This window comes from Silene latifolia, chromosome 11 (genome assembly GCF_048544455.1).
Source record: "Silene latifolia isolate original U9 population chromosome 11, ASM4854445v1, whole genome shotgun sequence".
Classification (NCBI taxonomy): Eukaryota; Viridiplantae; Streptophyta; class Magnoliopsida; order Caryophyllales; family Caryophyllaceae; genus Silene; species Silene latifolia.
Window position 1 is genome coordinate 105,356,961 of NC_133536.1, and position 17,083 is coordinate 105,374,043.

Consider the following 17,083-nt stretch of genomic DNA (forward strand, 5'->3'; position numbering starts at 1 on the left):
CTTATGTGATCTAGGGGCTAGTGTGAGTGTTATGCCGTACTCGGTGAGTAAAAGGTTAGGGATGGGAGAGCTTAAATGCACCAATATCACACTCCAAATGGCCGATAGATCGACGAAGACACCATTAGGGATATGGGAAGATGTTCCCGTAAGAGTTGGGAAATTTTTCATCCCGGTGGACTTTGTCATTGTTGACATGGAAGAAGACTCCAACATTCCAATCATTCTAGGAAGACCTTTCTTACACACCGCGGGTGCGGTGATTGATGTGAAGCATGGAGAGCTCACTCTAGAAGTGGGAGATGAGAGCATAACTTTCAATCTTGACAAGACCATGAGAGCTCCCCGTTTGCATGAACCATGTTTTATGGTTGATCATTATAGCCGGAAGGATGATAAGAAGAAATCGGAATTCCAATGGAGGAAGAAAATTGATGATGCTCCATTCAAAGAGCAAGTGAATTGTAACAAAGAGAGCTTGAAAAGCTCACCAAAGTCAAGCAATGAAGAAGATGGCCTTGTTGGCCAAGACAAGAAAGTGGGAGAGTTGTCTCTATCAACTCAAGAGACCTTTAGTGATCAAGTAGATGAAGTTTGTCTTTGGGACGATGAGTTTGAAGGGATTTTCAATCCCTATATTGGTAATGCTATCGATCAAGACCAATATGAAGGACAACAAGTGCAAAAGTCTATTGAAGATCTTTATCATAATAATGAACAAGCTTTTGACTACTTCTTCAAGGTGTTGAGCAACATCAACAACACCTTGGACATGCCCCCATGACATCTCACTAAGGATGAGAGTTTGGTAGAGTCCTCCCTAAACCACCATTTGTAAATATTTCTAACTCCCTAACTCGCATTTTAATTCTTACATTGCATTTTTTGTCATTTTTGGATTTTTATGCTTTGATCAAGATAATTATCATTTTTGAGAGAAGTGAGGGAGGGACTAATGATTTAATTGATGTGTAGTGCTTTAGCTTAGTGTGGGGATCGTATTTGCCTAGGCTAATCATGCCTTAGTAGTGCCTCTACAATGAAGAACACGGGATTTGAAGAATGAAAAATGACAAGGGATATGCAAGTGCACGGATGGAACTGAATCCGGGTAAAACAGGGAGAATCCGAGCGTCTTCAAGGGGAATCCGCTCATCTTTAGGAAAGACGCCCGTCTTTGTCAAAATCCGCCCGTCCATCTGAGCTGAAAATTTGAAATTTTGGGATTGTCGAAGAATCCGAGCGTCCTGGTAGAGAAGACGCTCGTCTTCAGAAATCCGCCCGTCTTTTTGCCCGTGAAAAACAAGAAAGCTTGCTGTCTCAGAATCCGCCCGTCTTCAGAGGAAGACGCTCGTCCTGCAATTAAAGAATCCGAGCGTCTTTGCTGAAAGACGCCCGTCTTTAGGCGAGAATCCTGAACCCAAAATAGGCAGAATCCGAGCGTCCCGAAGGAAAGACGCCCGTCTTCCCCTGCAGTTTAAAAATTTTCGGGTGTTTTAAATACACCCTCCCACATTAATTTCTTCATTCATTCATTCAAAACACTACCCATAAACCCCAAAACTCAAAACCCTCATCCTCTCCATCACCAAAACAAGATTTCCTCAACCAAATTCAACAAAATCAAATCCAAACTTCCTTTTAACAACAATCAATCACTCCTCTTCCAACAAAAATCAAACCAAGCACCAAAATCTTCAACCTTTGAGTCGATTTTTGAAATTACAAAGGCAAAGCCTTTCATCTTAAAATCGATTTGGGTATATGATCGGTCCTTTTCGTTTTCACAATTTAAGGGTGTGGTCGTAGGGTCACGTCCGAATCAAAACACAATTTATAGCTTCACAAACAACTCTACAATTAGTAAAGAGGCAAGTAAAGGTCGGATCCCAAGGGAGGGGAATTGAGATGAGATTTCTATTGAAACTAGTGGTGTCTTAGGGGTGTCACAATTTGGGTTGATGTAGAAGGTCACTAACTAAAATAGCAATGTAAATAAACAAGCAAGATGAATTAAAGGGGTGTAAACAATTGATTAAAAAGTACTAGGGTGTCATGGGATCATAGGGGAATCATGGGAATTGATCATACAAACATGTTCTCAAATTATAAGCAAACAATTATTGTTGTGATGGATTGAGTTGGGTTATATCTTACAATCCTAGGAAAGTTTGGGTCCCGAAGCCGAATCGATTAGATTGTACAACACCTACAAGTCGACTTAATCTTCCCTACTCAACAACATGCATGGTCTAATGAGACTCGAGTTGGTTTATGTATTACAAGTCTCATTGAAAAGATAGGTGATGATAGTAAATGCAAGGATTCATAGGCTTAGCATTTCATCAAACATAATATGTGCATGAGTTGAGATCAAAACAAGCAAGCAAATAAAACATGAAAGCATATTAAATTAAGCATGAATCATTCCCCATGTTGGTTTCCCCTAATCACCCATTAACCCTAGCTAAGAGACTACTCACTCATTATCATGTTGATCATGCTAGCAAGGTTGTCAATCATACCAACAAATTGAAACATGATGAATAAATGAAAGTAATTAATAATAATTAAAAAGGGATTAAGAGAGTTATACCTACTAATGATTCCAATAATAAAGCAAAAGATAAAAGAAGTACTTGATGCTTGATTGAGAGGTTGTCAATCTTCCAATAATAACCCAAATAATCTTCAATTACCCAAAATAAAGGATGAACAAAAGAGAGATTACGGAAATAAAACTTGTATTAGAACTTGATTAATTGTTGATTACAAAACTAAAGAGAGATTTGATTGATATTAACTACTCTAATTATTGATAAGAAGAACATACTCTTCTAATTAGACTAATGGGGTATTTATAGTGGAAATTAGGAGGATGCATTAGGGTTAACTAAGGGCTAAACTAGTAATTACACTTTTTAGATTGAGCAGGGAGGAGCCGGTATTTTTCGAAGGAAGGGCTTCTTTCTTTGTAGCTTGGAGAAGACGAAATTGGATGTGAAGGAATCCGTGCGTATTGGGGTCGGGACGGGCGGATTCTGGCGATGGAACCCGAGCGGATTCGAGAGAATCCGGGCGGATTGTGGCGGTGCAATCCGAGCGTCTTTGGAGGAAACCGCTCGGATTGTGCTGTGAGGAGACGGGCGGATTGGGGACAATCCGCTCGGATTGTAGCCCAGCACAAATTCTTCTTCTTTTCTTCCCTTTTCTTCATGAAATCCTTGGGGATTTCCTTGGGGACTCAAGGATCCTTTCTCAACATTGCTCATCTACTATCATATGTATAAAGGCCTTCTAATCTTGTCACTCCTTGATGCTTGGTCATTGAATTCGATCAATTTAGTCTCGTTTTGCCATGAAAATGCAAGATTCTTACTCCTTTCCCACCAAGGGATCAAAATCTCAAAGAATATGCAAAACAAAGAACTAATGATAATAAATGACCTAAATATGCACTAAAAAGCATGGGAACAAGGCTAATTCGGGGACTAAATGTGCGCTAATTATGGTCACATCAAATATCCCCAAACCAAACCTTTGCTCGTCTCGAGTAAAGAGGTGACAAAGACTAGGACCAATACTAACCTATCCTAATAATATAGCCGATATGAGAAAATTAGCGGGTCTCACTCCGCCCCTTCAACTCACAACAAGACAACCATGAGGTAGGATGCCTTCTTGCAAGGCAAGGTGGGTCTTGCCCGACACATCCAAACATTAAGCACACAAAATCACATAATGGATGCATCTACAAAAGAATAGCCACTTCCTCATCAAGTGGCGGAGGCACTAAAGAGGAACAAATTTAAGAGCATGTAATCCTTCACAAATACTAGTTCAACAAATTACTAAGGCTAAGATGATGGCACTAAATCACCTCCAAATGGTGTTAAACTAGACTACTTTCGTCCTCAATTTCCAAATGATTTCGTCAAGAGCGATCGGATAGTGGTGCAATGATGATCCCTATGATGCTAGTAGCATATGACATGACAAGTCTCGAATTCTCTACAAAAGTAAAGGTCATGGATCGTCCCAAGCTCGACCAAGTGGCTTGACAAAAAGGTTTTTTGGGAATGAAATGCTCAAATCTTTATACACAATGGGTGGATATGACTAGTATTCAAAATTGTCCTCATTTCAACTTTCACATTTCAAAAATTTAAGATGGGGTTTGTCCCTTCCGGGCTAGTGTCCTTTGCTTTCGCCAATCGCTTATTAGGCAACCGGTTAACCTCTAGACAATAGCTTTTCGGGGTGATAGTCACTCTGTCTCTGGGCGGCCGAATTCACAACCGTGTGGGGGCCCAATTCAATGGATCCCGCACCAAAGCACATCGAAGTGGTACGCCTCCATCAAAACAACTTAAAATTTCTCAACATTCAACAATTCATAACATTTGAGGTTTCCTTGGCATTAAATTACTTCCACATGACAAAATTCTTTGAAATGAGCACTTCAAGCTTATTGATAGAAAATATTTTTGGGTTGCCTTACCACAAGGTCAATCAAGGTCACCTAGACAAGTTAACCAAGTCCATATCGCATCACGAGGTTGGATAGGTGACTCACATGCAAACCCTTGACTAGGCCTTGGGTCATGGGTCAAAAGATACTAGTATGACACTATCTAGGGTGTTTTACAACCATTCTAGTAGGCAAAGTCTTAAGTTGAACAAGTATTTGTAATGGCTTAGTTGCTCTTGTCAAAGTTCCTAATTAGGCATTTTCAAAACATTTCTAACATGCAACTACATGCTATGATGCAACTAATATAAACATCCTAATGCAAGTGATTCTATCAACTAATATGACATATAAACTAAATGCAAGTCCTAAGTTCACATTGTTATACCACATCAAACAAAATAAAGCTACATAGTCATTAATCATAAAGAGGAAAAAGGAGATTGGAAAGATCATACCATGCGGTCTTCATTATCCTCATGTCTCGGATGTGGCATAGTCGATCAATGTGAACAAGGATAGAACAAACACAATATATACACGAGACTACAAAAGGAAATAAACATGTTTTTGGGTTTTCAATTTTTCAAATTTTTATGATTTTCGAAATTTTTTCAAATTTTTGGGTTTTTGAATAAGAGTTAAATGTTAGAATTCCCATCCCCACACTAATATGGGCATTGTCCTCAATGGCCAATATGATGGAAATTATGCAAAGATGATGCATGATTTCTATACTAAATGCAATCTACACTAAGCTACACTACATGATGCATGGTTTTTGTTATGACGGAGAGGATAATTTAGATTACCTCTCATTGTGTATGCATTAACTTCCCCAAACCGAGTTAGACACTATTGCTAATGTCCAAGGATGGGTGTAGTTCATGCACACACTATGCAATGCATGAAACTAATTTGTCATTTTGGATTTTGAAAATGGGAGCAATAAAATGAGAACACCTCAATGGTACCGAGGTGTGAGTCCTCTATGGTGCTAGGACTACTCCAACAATGATCAAGAAAAATAATTAAAATAAAGAGAGAAATAGACAAACCATGAGAGGGTAGGAGCCTCCAAGGCTTGCTAATCTTCCATCATATCATCATCATCATCACTTTCCTCATTAGAAGTGGTCACATTGCCACTTACCTCTTCATTTGCTTCTTCACTTTCTTCTTCACCTTGCTCATCATCCTTTTCTCCTTCTTCACTTGCTTCTTCATCAATGTTATCATCAACTTCTTCATTACCAACAACCTCATTGTCACCCGAAACGACCCTAGATGCACCCGGAAATAGGACTTCTCTATCCGCCCAACTAGGCAAAGGACATGATGGATCAAGTAGTCCTTGTCTAGCTAAGTGTATGAGGGGTGGATATTGAGCCAAGTAAGCATTTTTCCGATCCTCAAAGGCTTGCTTGTGCATTGCTTGCATGAGAAGAGTCAAATAATCATTTCTAGCTTCAACTCCTTCCGGCTGGAACTCTTGATACTCAAAGGGGTAAAGTGGTATGACAATGGAAGAGGAGGGCATTTCAAGTTCACCCTTTTGTTGTTGAATAATATACTCGGCCTCTTTAGAAAGGGGAAGTAGATAATTGGTCCGGTGGACGCTTAGATGACAAATCTTTGAAGGCAAAGTGAACGATCTAGCTTTACTAGTGAGCCATCCATACTTAGTGTCAAGAGGGTTATGGGCAACCCACTTATACTTGTGTATCATAGTATGCAAATCAACAAGATGACCACCCTCCTTTGCTTTATACTTGTTATCCTTGTTGAAGTTAGGATCAAAGTACTTAGCTAGGATAGTGACTAGGTCGCCATTGACAATAACGGTAGTGCCCTTCTTCCCACAATCAATGTTGAGCCATCTATCTACCAAAAGCCTCAAAGAGTTGAAAGTCTTGGTATGTACTCTTCCAATGTTCAAAGCCGATTCAAGAAGAATAAAATCAAGTTTGGTGAAATGGTTGGTATCTTTCCTTGCAATAATGATGTTTCCTATGACCTTGTGCCATACTCTTATGCCCGGATGGTGGACTAAAAGAGCACGACTCGCATGAAAGTCCTCAAATTTCCTTCCGGAAATTGCCTCCCAAAGAGGGTCGGGGTCATACTTTCCATAATTTTTAAAATAACTCGGTTCATCACTAAGACCCAAAATTTCACCCAATTCTCTAAAGGAAATGCGTCTACTAACATTTGCTAGACGAAACTCGAGATTTTCCCTAGTCTCAACTTTGGTGACTTTCAAAGAACTCAAAAATTCCAAGGTAAGGGAGGGGTATGTCAATTCCTTTGTTTCAAACAATTTCTTCAACCCCATTGCTTTAAAAGAGGCTCTAGTTTGCTCAAGGACACCCAACTTTTCTAAGGTGTCTTCACAAATAAATTTGGTGGATTAAATTGATTTCCTAGCAAACTTGGCAAAAGTATCTCTATGGGTTTTGGAAATAAAAGTTACCTCCGGATAATGCAAAAGTTGATCGATTTCCGGAGTAGAAGATGTTGTTGCTCCCATAGAAGGTTGTTGTTGTTGTTGCACTTCCAAGTTTGGTGTTGCTACCACCATAGCCAATGCTTTCTTTGCTTGAAGAGCTTTTTGCCTTTGTGAAAGTGTCTTTGGTGCCTTTGTTGCCTTTGTTGTTCCCTTAGTCCTTGCCATTGATGAACTAACCAAAAAAAGAATGAAAAATCTTCAATTTGTAGTATACCCAAAATCGATTTAAAGGTGAAAGGCTTTGCCTTTATGAATTCAAAAATCGACTCAAAGGTTGAAGATTTTGTGCTTGGTTTTGATTTTTATTGAAAAAGGAGTGATTAATTTGTTGTTGAAAGGATGATTTGATTTGATTTTGGTGAATGTTAGTTGAGGGATTTTGTTTTTGTGATGGAGAGGATGAGGGTTTTGATGTTTTGAAGTAGTGTTATGAATGAATGAATGAATGAAGGTGGGGGGGGGGGGGGGTTTATAGACCGAAAAATTCAAACTGCAGGGGCAATCCGTGCGGTTTCTGCCCAATACGGGCGGATTCTGCACTTTCTGGGTTTGATGAAACTCGCCTAAAGACGGGCGTATTCAGGAGAAGACGCTCGGATTTGCTTGATACGGGACGGGCGGATTCTCCAGAAGACGGACGGATTTGAGTCCAGGAAATTTTTCTTGTTTTCCTCAGCAAAGAAGACGGACGTCTTCTATCCAAGACGGACGGATTCCCAGAGACGGGCGGATTGCTGTTCAGGACGCCCGGATTCTCTTACAGTCAAAAATATTTCAAAACTTCAGCTTATAGAGACGTGCGTCTTCAGCCCAATACGCTCGGATTGCATGAAGACGGGCGGATTCTCTTCAATCCGCTCGGATTCGACCCCTTTGTACCCGGATTCAGTTCCATCCGTGTACAATGCATATCCCTTATCATCCTTCCATTCTTCTTTAAATCTTGTGTTCTTCATTGTGGGGGCACTACTAAGGCATGGATAGCCTAGGCAATTGTCATCCCCACACTAAGCTAAAGCACTACACATCAATTGAAATTATTAGTCCCTCCCTCACTTCTCTCAAAAATGACAATTATCTTGATCAAAGTAAATAAAAATCCAAAAATGACAAAAATTGCAATACAAGAATTGAAATGCGAGTTAGGGAGTTAGAAATATTTACAAATGGTGGTTTAGGGAGGACTCCACCAAACTCTCATTCTTGATGAGATGTCAAGGGGGCATGTTCAAGGTGATGTTGATGTTGCTCAACACCTTGAAAAAGTGATCAAAAGCTTGTTCATTATCATGGTAGAGGTCTTCAATAGACCTTGGCCCTTGTTGTCGGTCTTGATCGATGGCATTACCAATGCAGGGATTAAAAATCCCTTCAAATTCGTCGTCCCAAAGACCACAAACTTCATTAAGTTGATCATTGAAAATCTCTTTATTTGATGGAGACAATTCCTCCAATTTCTTCTCTTGGCCAATGAGGCCATCCTCTTCTTCTTTGATTGATTTTGATGAGCTTTGCAAGCTCTCCTTGTCACAATTCACTTGCTCTTTGAATGGAGCATCTTCAATTTTCTTCTTCCATTGGAGTTCCGATTTCTTCCTCTCATCCTTTCGGCTATAATGATCAATCATGAAACACGGTTCATGCAAACGAGGAGCTCTCATATTCTTGTCAAGATTAAAGGTTATGCTTTCATCTCCCACTTCTAGAGTGAGCTCACCATGTTTCACATCAATCACCGCACCCGCGGTGTGTAGGAAAGGTCTTCCTAGAATGATTGGAATGTTGGAATCTTCCTCCATATCAACAATGACTAAGTCCACCGGGATGAAAAACTTCCCAATTCGCACGGGGACATCTTCCCATATCCTTAATGGTGTCTTCGTCGATCTATCGGCCATTTGGAGTGTGATGTTGGTGCATTTAAGCTCTCCCATCCCCAACCTTTTACTCACCGAGTACGGCATGACACTCACACTAGCCCCTAGATCACATAAGGCTTTGTTGATCGTTGTGTCGCCAATGGTACACGGTATTGAGAAGCTTCCCGGATCCTTTAGTTTTAGAGGTGAACTCCCTTGAAGTATTGCACTACTCACCTTAGTGAAGGCGATAGTCTCAAGTTTCCGGATTGACTTCTTCTTTGTGAGGATATCTTTCATGTATTTTGCATAGGCCGGTACGTGATTAATTAATTCCGTGAAAGGAATTGAGACTTCCAAATTCTTCACAATTTCCATGAACTTTCCAAGTTGATCATCAAATTTGGGCTTGGCTCGACGACTTGGAAAAGGAAGTCTAATCACAATGGGCTCCTTCTCCTTGACCTTGTCTTCATTTTTCTTTGAACTTTCTTCTTTTGATGATTCTCTATCCTTGGAGTTTTGCACAATTTCTTCCTTATCACTAGCTTCCACAACTTCATCCTCAACTTGCTTCTTCGGTGCTTCATACCTAGTACCACTTCTCAAGTGAATGGCACTAACCGTTTCATGTCTAGGGGGATTACTTTGAGGTGGTAATTGTCCCTTTTGTCTTTGTGAGCTTGAAGATGCTAGTTGAGTCAATTGTGTTTCCAACATCTTGGTATGAGCTAGGATGTTGTTGATGGTGGTTTCCTTTGCTTGACTATCTTTTTGCATTTGAGTGAAAAATTCTTGTTGATTCTTTTGCATTTGGAGGACCGCTTTTTGGACATCAAAACCTTGGTCATTTTGGTGATTGTATGGATTTTGATTTTGGTAACCTTGGTTTTGATTGTAAAAGGGTCTTTGATTTTGGTTTCTCATGGGTGGTGGAGTGTATGTTTTTTGAGGGTTTTGAACATTTTGGCTTTTGTATGAGAGATTTGGATGGAATTTGGTGTTCTCATTGTAATAGTTGGAATAAGGGGTACCACTCTTGTATGTTTGGAAAGCATTCACTTGTTCATTTGTTCCCCTACATTCACTTTGGTCATGTCCCAAAGTTCCACAATTCTCACATATCCCACTTGGGATTGATGAAGATGCCGTCATGGCATTAACATGATGCTTTGGTGATTTTGAGACTTCTTCAAGTATAGCCATAGCTTTTTCAAACTTCAAATTGATTGTGTCAATATGAGCACTAAGTTGAGCACCCAATTGAGTAATGGAGTCCACTTCATGCTTTCCTCCTCTAGTAGCCTTGCGAGGTCTACTATATTGTGAGTTATGGACCGCCATTTCCTCAATCTTGTTCCATGTTTGATTATCATCAACTTCGGTGAACATTCCATTTGATCCCATGTTGAGAATGTTCCTTGAATCTTCATATAAACCGTTCCAAAATTGTTGTACCAAGAACCATTCGCTAAGTCCATGGTGAGGACATGAGCGACAAATTCCCTTGAACCGCTCCCAAGCTTCATACAAAGATTCTTCATCCCTTTGCTTAAAACCCGTAATTTGAGCTCTTAGCATGTTAGTCTTTTCCGGTGGGTAGAATTTTTTGTAGAAAGCTAGAGCCAACTTCTTCCAAGAATCTATTCCGAGAGTGGCCTTATCAAGGCCCTTCAACCATTGCTTCGCGGTGTCGATTAGAGAAAAAGGAAATAAGACCCATCTAATTTGGTCTTGAGTCACACCCGTTTGAGAGATTGCATCACAATAGTCGCAAAAGGTTTCCATATGAGAATGAGGGTCTTCACTAGGCATCCCCCCAAATTGGCTCCTTTCAACTAATTGGATGAAGGCGGATTTGGCAATAAAATTTCCGGTTAGATGTTGTGGTGTAGGAGTACCATTGGGTAGGTTCTCCTCGGTGGGTACGGAGTGTGACGAGAATATAGGCATTGTAGGTTGATTTTGGGTGGTATTGTGTAATGGGTTTTCCTCTCCTTCTATTGCGAAAGGGTTAATGAACTCAATAGTTGGTTGAACAACTTCACTAATACCTCTCAAATTCCTCCTAACAAGTCTCCTATTGTTCGTCAAGGTTCTTTCGATTTCACGGTCAAAAGGTAGCAAATCACCTTGTGACCTTCTAGACATGCAAAATATCAAACAACTCGAAAATAATTAGAACAAACCTTGAGGAGTTTTACTTCCCCAAGGTGAAGAAAGACACAACTAATAACAATAAAAAGAAATCTAAATCAAGCTAACACCGTCCCCGGCAACGGCGCCATTTTTTGATCGGTCCGTTTCGTGTTCACAATTTAAGGGTGTGGTCGTTGGGTCACGTCCGAATCAAAACACAATTTATAGCTTCACAAACAACTCTACAATTAGTAAAGAGGCAAGTAAAGGTCGGATCCCAAGGGACGGGAATTGAGATGAGATTTCTATTGAAACTAGTGATGTCTTAGGGGTGTCACAATTTGGGTTGATGTAGAAGGTCACTAACTAAAATAGCAATGTAAATAAACAAGCAAGATGAATTAAAGGGGTGTAAACAATTGATTAAAAAGTACTAGGGTGTCATGGGATCATAGAGGAATCATGGGAATTGATCATACAAACATGTTCTCAAATTATAAGCAAGCAATTATTGTTGTGATGGATTGAGTTGGGTTATATCTTACAATCCTAGGAAAGTTTGGGTCCCGGAGCCGAATCGATTAGATTGTACAACACCTACAAGTCGACTTAATCTTCCCTACTCAACAACATGCATGGTCTAATGAGACTCGAGTTGGTTTATGTATTACAAGTCTCATTGAAAAGATAGGTGATGATAGTAAATGCAAGGATTCATAGGCTTAGCATTTCATCAAACATAATATGTGCATGAGTTGAGATCAAAACAAGCAAGCAAATAAAACATGAAAGCATATTAAATTAAGCATGAATCATTCCCCATGTTGGTTTCCCCTAATCACCCATTAACCCTAGCTAAGAGACTACTCACTCATTATCATGTTGATCATGCTAGCAAGGTTGTCAATCATACCAACAAATTGAAACATGATGAATAAATGAAAGTAATTAATAATAATTAAAAAGGGATTAAGAGAGTTATACCTACTAATGATTCCAATAATAAAGCAAAAGATAAAAGAAGTACTTGATGCTTGATTGAGAGGTTGTCAATCTCCCAATAATAACCCAAATAATCTTCAATTACCCAAAATAAAGGATGAACAAAAGAGAGATTAAGGAAATAAAACTTGTATTAGAACTTGATTAATTGTTGATTACAAAACTAAAGAGAGATTTGATTGATATTAACTACTCTAATTATTGATAAGAAGAACATACTCTTCTAATTAGACTAATGGGGTATTTATAGTGGAAATTAGGGGGATGCATTAGGGTTAACTAAGGGCTAAACTAGTAATTACACTTTTTAGATTGAGCAGGGAGGAGCCGGTATTTTTCGAAGGAAGGGCTTCTTTCTTTGTAGCTTGGAGAAGACGAAATTGGCTGTGAAGGAATCCGTGCATATTGGGGTCGGGACATGCAGATTCTGGCGATGGAACCCGAGCGGATTCGAGAGAATCCGAGCGGAATGTGGCGGTGCAATCCGAGCGTCTTTGGAGTAAACCGCTCGGATTGTGCTGTGAGGAGACGGACGGATTGGGGACAATCCGCTCGGATTGTAGCCCAGCACAAATTCTTCTTCTTTTCTTCCCTTTTCTTCATGAAATCCTTGGTGATTTCCTTGGGGACTCAAGGATCCTTTCTCAACATTGGTCATCTACTATCATATGTACAAAGGCCTTATAATCTTGTCTCTCCTTGATGCTTGGTCATTGAATTCGATCAATTTAGTCTCGTTTTGCCATGAAAATGCAAGATTCTTACTCCTTTCCTACCAAGGGATCAAAATCTCAAAGAATATGCAAAACAAAGAACTAAAGATAATAAATGACCTAAATATGCACTAAAAAGCATGGGAACAAGGCTAATTCGGGGACTAAATGTGCGCTAATTATGGTCACATCAGTATACTTGGAAATTGAAGATTTTCACTCTTTTCTTGGTATAATCATCAATGGCAAGAACAAAAGGATCAACAAAGGCACCTAAGGCGAAGGAACTCTCAACAAGGCAAAAATGTCTTCAAGCAAAGAAAGCCTCATTGGCTATGGTGGTTGCTAGTTCAAACTTGGAAGTTCAACAACAACAAAATCCTCCCTTGGAAGCAACAACATCAACAACTCCGGAAATTGCTCAATTATCAAACTATCCGGAGGTAATTTTCATTTCTAACTCCCATAGGGATACATTTGCCAAGTATGCTAGAAAATCCTTTATACCCACCAAATTCATATGTGAAGATGCCTTGAACAAATTGGGTGTCCTTGAAGAAACAAAAGCCTTCTTTGAAGCCATGGGGTTGGGAAAATTGTTTGCTACAAGAGAATTGACATACCCCTCCCTTACCTTGGAATTCTTGAGTTCTTTGAAAGTAACTAAGGTAGAGACTAGATAAAACATCGAGTTCCGCCTTGCAAATGTGAGTAGGCGCATCACTTTTGATGAATTGGGTAAAGCATTAGGTCTTAGTGATTCACCTAGTTATTACAAGAAACCCGAAAAATATGACCCCGCTCCTCTTTGGGAGGCGATTTCCGGAAGGAAACTTGAGAACTATCATGCTAGTCGCGCTCTATTAGTCCACCATCCGGGCATTAGAGTGTGGCATAAGGTCATCGGGAACACTATCATTGCAAAAAAAGACACTAACCACTTTACCAAGCTCGATTGTATTCTACTTGAGTCGGCCTTAAATATTGGAAGGGAATTCACCAAGCCTTACAATTCTCTAAGGCTTTTGGTGGAAAGATGGCTCAATGTTGATTGTGGAAAGCAAGGCACCACTTTTATTGTAAATGGAGGTCTAGTCACTCTTTTGGCTAAGTACTTTGATCCGAATTTCAACAAGGATGGCAAGTATGTGGCGAAAAAAGGGGGTCATCTCATTGACATGGATGCCATGATTAACAAGTACAAGTGGGTTACCCATAATCCTCTTGACACCAAATATGGGGGGCTCACCAATGATGCTAGATCTTTTACTTTGCCTTCCAAGATATGCCGTTTGAGTGTTCATAGGACCAACTACCTTCTTCCCCTCTCAAAAGAAGCCGAATACATCATCCGTCAACAAAGGGGTGAAATTGAAATGCCCTCCTCCTCCATTGTCACACCACCCTATCCATTCAAGTATCAAGAGTTCAAACCCGAAGGTGTTAAAGCAAGCAATGACTACATGACTCTACTTATGCAAGAGATGCACAAACAAGCTTATAAGGATCGGGAAGATGCATACTTAGCCCAATATCCACCCCTTCTTCATTTAGCTAGGCAAGGATTACTTGATCCTTCATGTCCTTTGCCTAGTTGGGCGGATAGGGAAGTCTTCTTTCCAAGTGCATCTAGGGGTGAGAGATCGGGTGACGATGAGGTTGTCGGTGATGAGGTTGTTAATGAGGACATTGTTGAAGAGGTAAGTGAAGAAGAAGAGGCTAATGAAGAAGAGGATGATGAAGGAAGTGAGCAAGGAAGTGAAGAGGGAAGTGGTGATAAGTCCACTTCTATTGAGGAAGATGATGACAATGATGATATGGTGGAAGACTAGCAAGCTTTGGAGGCTCCTACCCTCTTGAGGTTTGTCTACTTCTTTCTTTGTTTTATTTATTTTATCTTGATCATGGTTGGAGAGTCCTAGCAACATTGAGGACTAACACCTCGGCCCCATTAAGGTGTTCTTATTTTATTGTTCCCACTTTTGAAAATCCAAAATGACAAATTTAGTTTCATGCATTGCATCTTGTGTGCATGAACTACACCCAACTTTAGGACATTAGAAATAATGTCTATCTCGGTTTGGGGAAGTACATGCATACGCAACGGGAGGTAATCTAAATTACGCTCTCCGTCATAAACAAAAACCCATGCATCATGTAGTGTAGATTAGTATAGCTTGCATTTAGTGTAGAATTCATGCATCATGTTTGATGCGTGTCCTAAATATGATGTTTTATACCCCATTTTACACGCATTTCAGAGCTCATTTGTGTAGTTTAAGCTACTATTTGCCCCATTTCGTCTACTTTCGTATTTTTATGTAATATTGCAGATTTATGCGGAAATGAGTAGATATCGAGCCAAACCCGTCCCTGAGTACCTAGCATTGAATTTGACATGAAGTATTTACTCGAGAAATGAACTTGGTGCGCGTTTCGAGGCCTGAGAGACACCTTTATGAAGAATTAGGAGCCAACTACCACCTACTCCAGTCGATCGACTGACCTCCATGGTCGATCGACCAGAGCACGACATACAGAAGCTACTGTATAGCTAGGGTTAGTCGATCGACCGGTCCCAGTGGTCGATCGACCAGACCGTGACTCTGACGCAAATTAAAAGAACGAGAAGTTTGAAGCCCATCGTAATTATGTTTTGGAAAATAAGAACTACGTTGTATTCCTATAAACGTAGCCTGGGTTTCAGTTTTAATCATCAAGTTTCATCATTAAGTTCTTGACATACAATTCATTAATCATTAGTTTAGTTTATTCTTTCATTAATAAAGTTCTTTTTGCATTCGGTTTTGATCTTTCCTCTGCAATTCCTTTCACGGTACTTTTCTGTTCTTATATTCAGTTTCATTGCTTTAATTTGCTGATAGTTTAGAATTGCTAGGTTAGATCTCCCGAAGCCAAATTATCGCTTTATGCTAGTCTTTTGTTCAGTAAATTTAAGCATGAATTCGTTAGCTTTATTTGATAATCTTATTGCTGTTTTTATCATGAGTATGAGTAGCTAAATACCCTGTGCTAGGATGTAGGGAATCTGTAGTATAGGCGGCACTAGAATAGAAAGACCTAGAACGCGCCATGGTCGATCGACTGGGTTCCCTGGTCGATCGACTGGCCACGTGAGATATGCTTCGTTTTAATTAATTTAATTTCCATATTTGACGAATCGAGTGCACGCGACTAGTTGAATGTTCAGGAATTGACCGACCCAATAAAGATCGAAAGATAGGGAAGGGAGATAGCCTACCTAATTAAGACGACTAGATTAATGAGATCGAAAGATGAGTTAATTTAACCTTTTAAATCACTTTTCAGGACGAAAGTTAGCATTAGTGATATTAGGGACCTGTAGCGAGATCGAAAGATGCTACCTGTTGAGAATGGACCGAGAGGACTTCTTATTTTCCCGTCTCACGTGTTTGTTTTAGACCTACCTAGTACTGCCGCCGAAACTATAGTGAACCGACCATCTTAGCACCCTTTTAATAACTGTTTTCACCTATTAGCTTAGTTTACTTTTCATCTATTGCCATTAGTTATAAGACCGACTCAAATCAAAACCCCCACTCATTTGTTACTTTAAGACTAAGATCAGACGACTAATAATTGCATCGCCTCTCTGTGGTTCGACCCTGCTACCTCTATCTATAGTTGTAGTTGGAATTATAAATTTATCTTTGGTGCATTCAACGACAGGCATCAAATTTTGGCGCCGTTGCCGGGGAGGCAATTGTTTAAAATTATTAGTTGTTTTATTTTTAGTCTTTCTCTTAGTTTAAGGGACATCTGTTCCTTAAACTATTCTCATAATCTATTTGTAGTTTCCTCTTATGCGCAGGTCACAGGGTGGTGAATTACTACCGTTCAATCCTGAGATTGATAAGACTTTGCGTGAGTTGAGACGATCATCTAGGGTATTGCCGACAGAGGAAGAGCTGAGTACTCTGTCCAGTTACTACGAGAACGCTTTATTTGAGGAGGATCCACCTTCGTCACCTATTTCTACTTCCTCAGCTGAGACCGTCACATCTCCAGATATGGCTGAAGAAGCAAGTATAGCCAGTCACTCTGAGCCGACAGCTAAGAATCTCTATAAGTGATTCGCATTACCAGGGACGGATAGAAAATTCGAGCTGAAACCGTCTTATATCAACTTGGTTGAGAGGAACCAATTTGGGGGAGCTGCAAATGAAGATGCAGCCAAACATATGGAGACATTCATTGATTACTGCTGCTCCATACCCCCACCAACCGGTGTGACCCAGGACCAGGTGAAGGAGACGATGTTCATATTCTCTCTTCGTGATGTTGCAAGAGAGTGGTACCGAGACCTGGATCGAGCTGCTAACGGGATCACTGATTGGAAGTCGCTGGC

At 40.0% G+C, this 17,083-nt stretch overlaps 1 protein-coding gene and 1 non-coding gene across 2 annotated transcripts in view; one reads left to right on the forward strand and one right to left on the reverse strand.

Moving 5' to 3' along the window:
- Positions 1–17,083, reverse strand: part of LOC141613761 (uncharacterized) — a 49,606-nt gene that overhangs the window by 13,060 nt on the left and 19,463 nt on the right. The gene's annotated exons all lie outside the window — the stretch shown is intronic.
- On the forward strand, positions 10,314–10,420 carry LOC141616332 (small nucleolar RNA R71). Its single transcript, XR_012530687.1, has one exon. It is a non-coding gene; the product is annotated as a small nucleolar RNA R71 (small nucleolar RNA).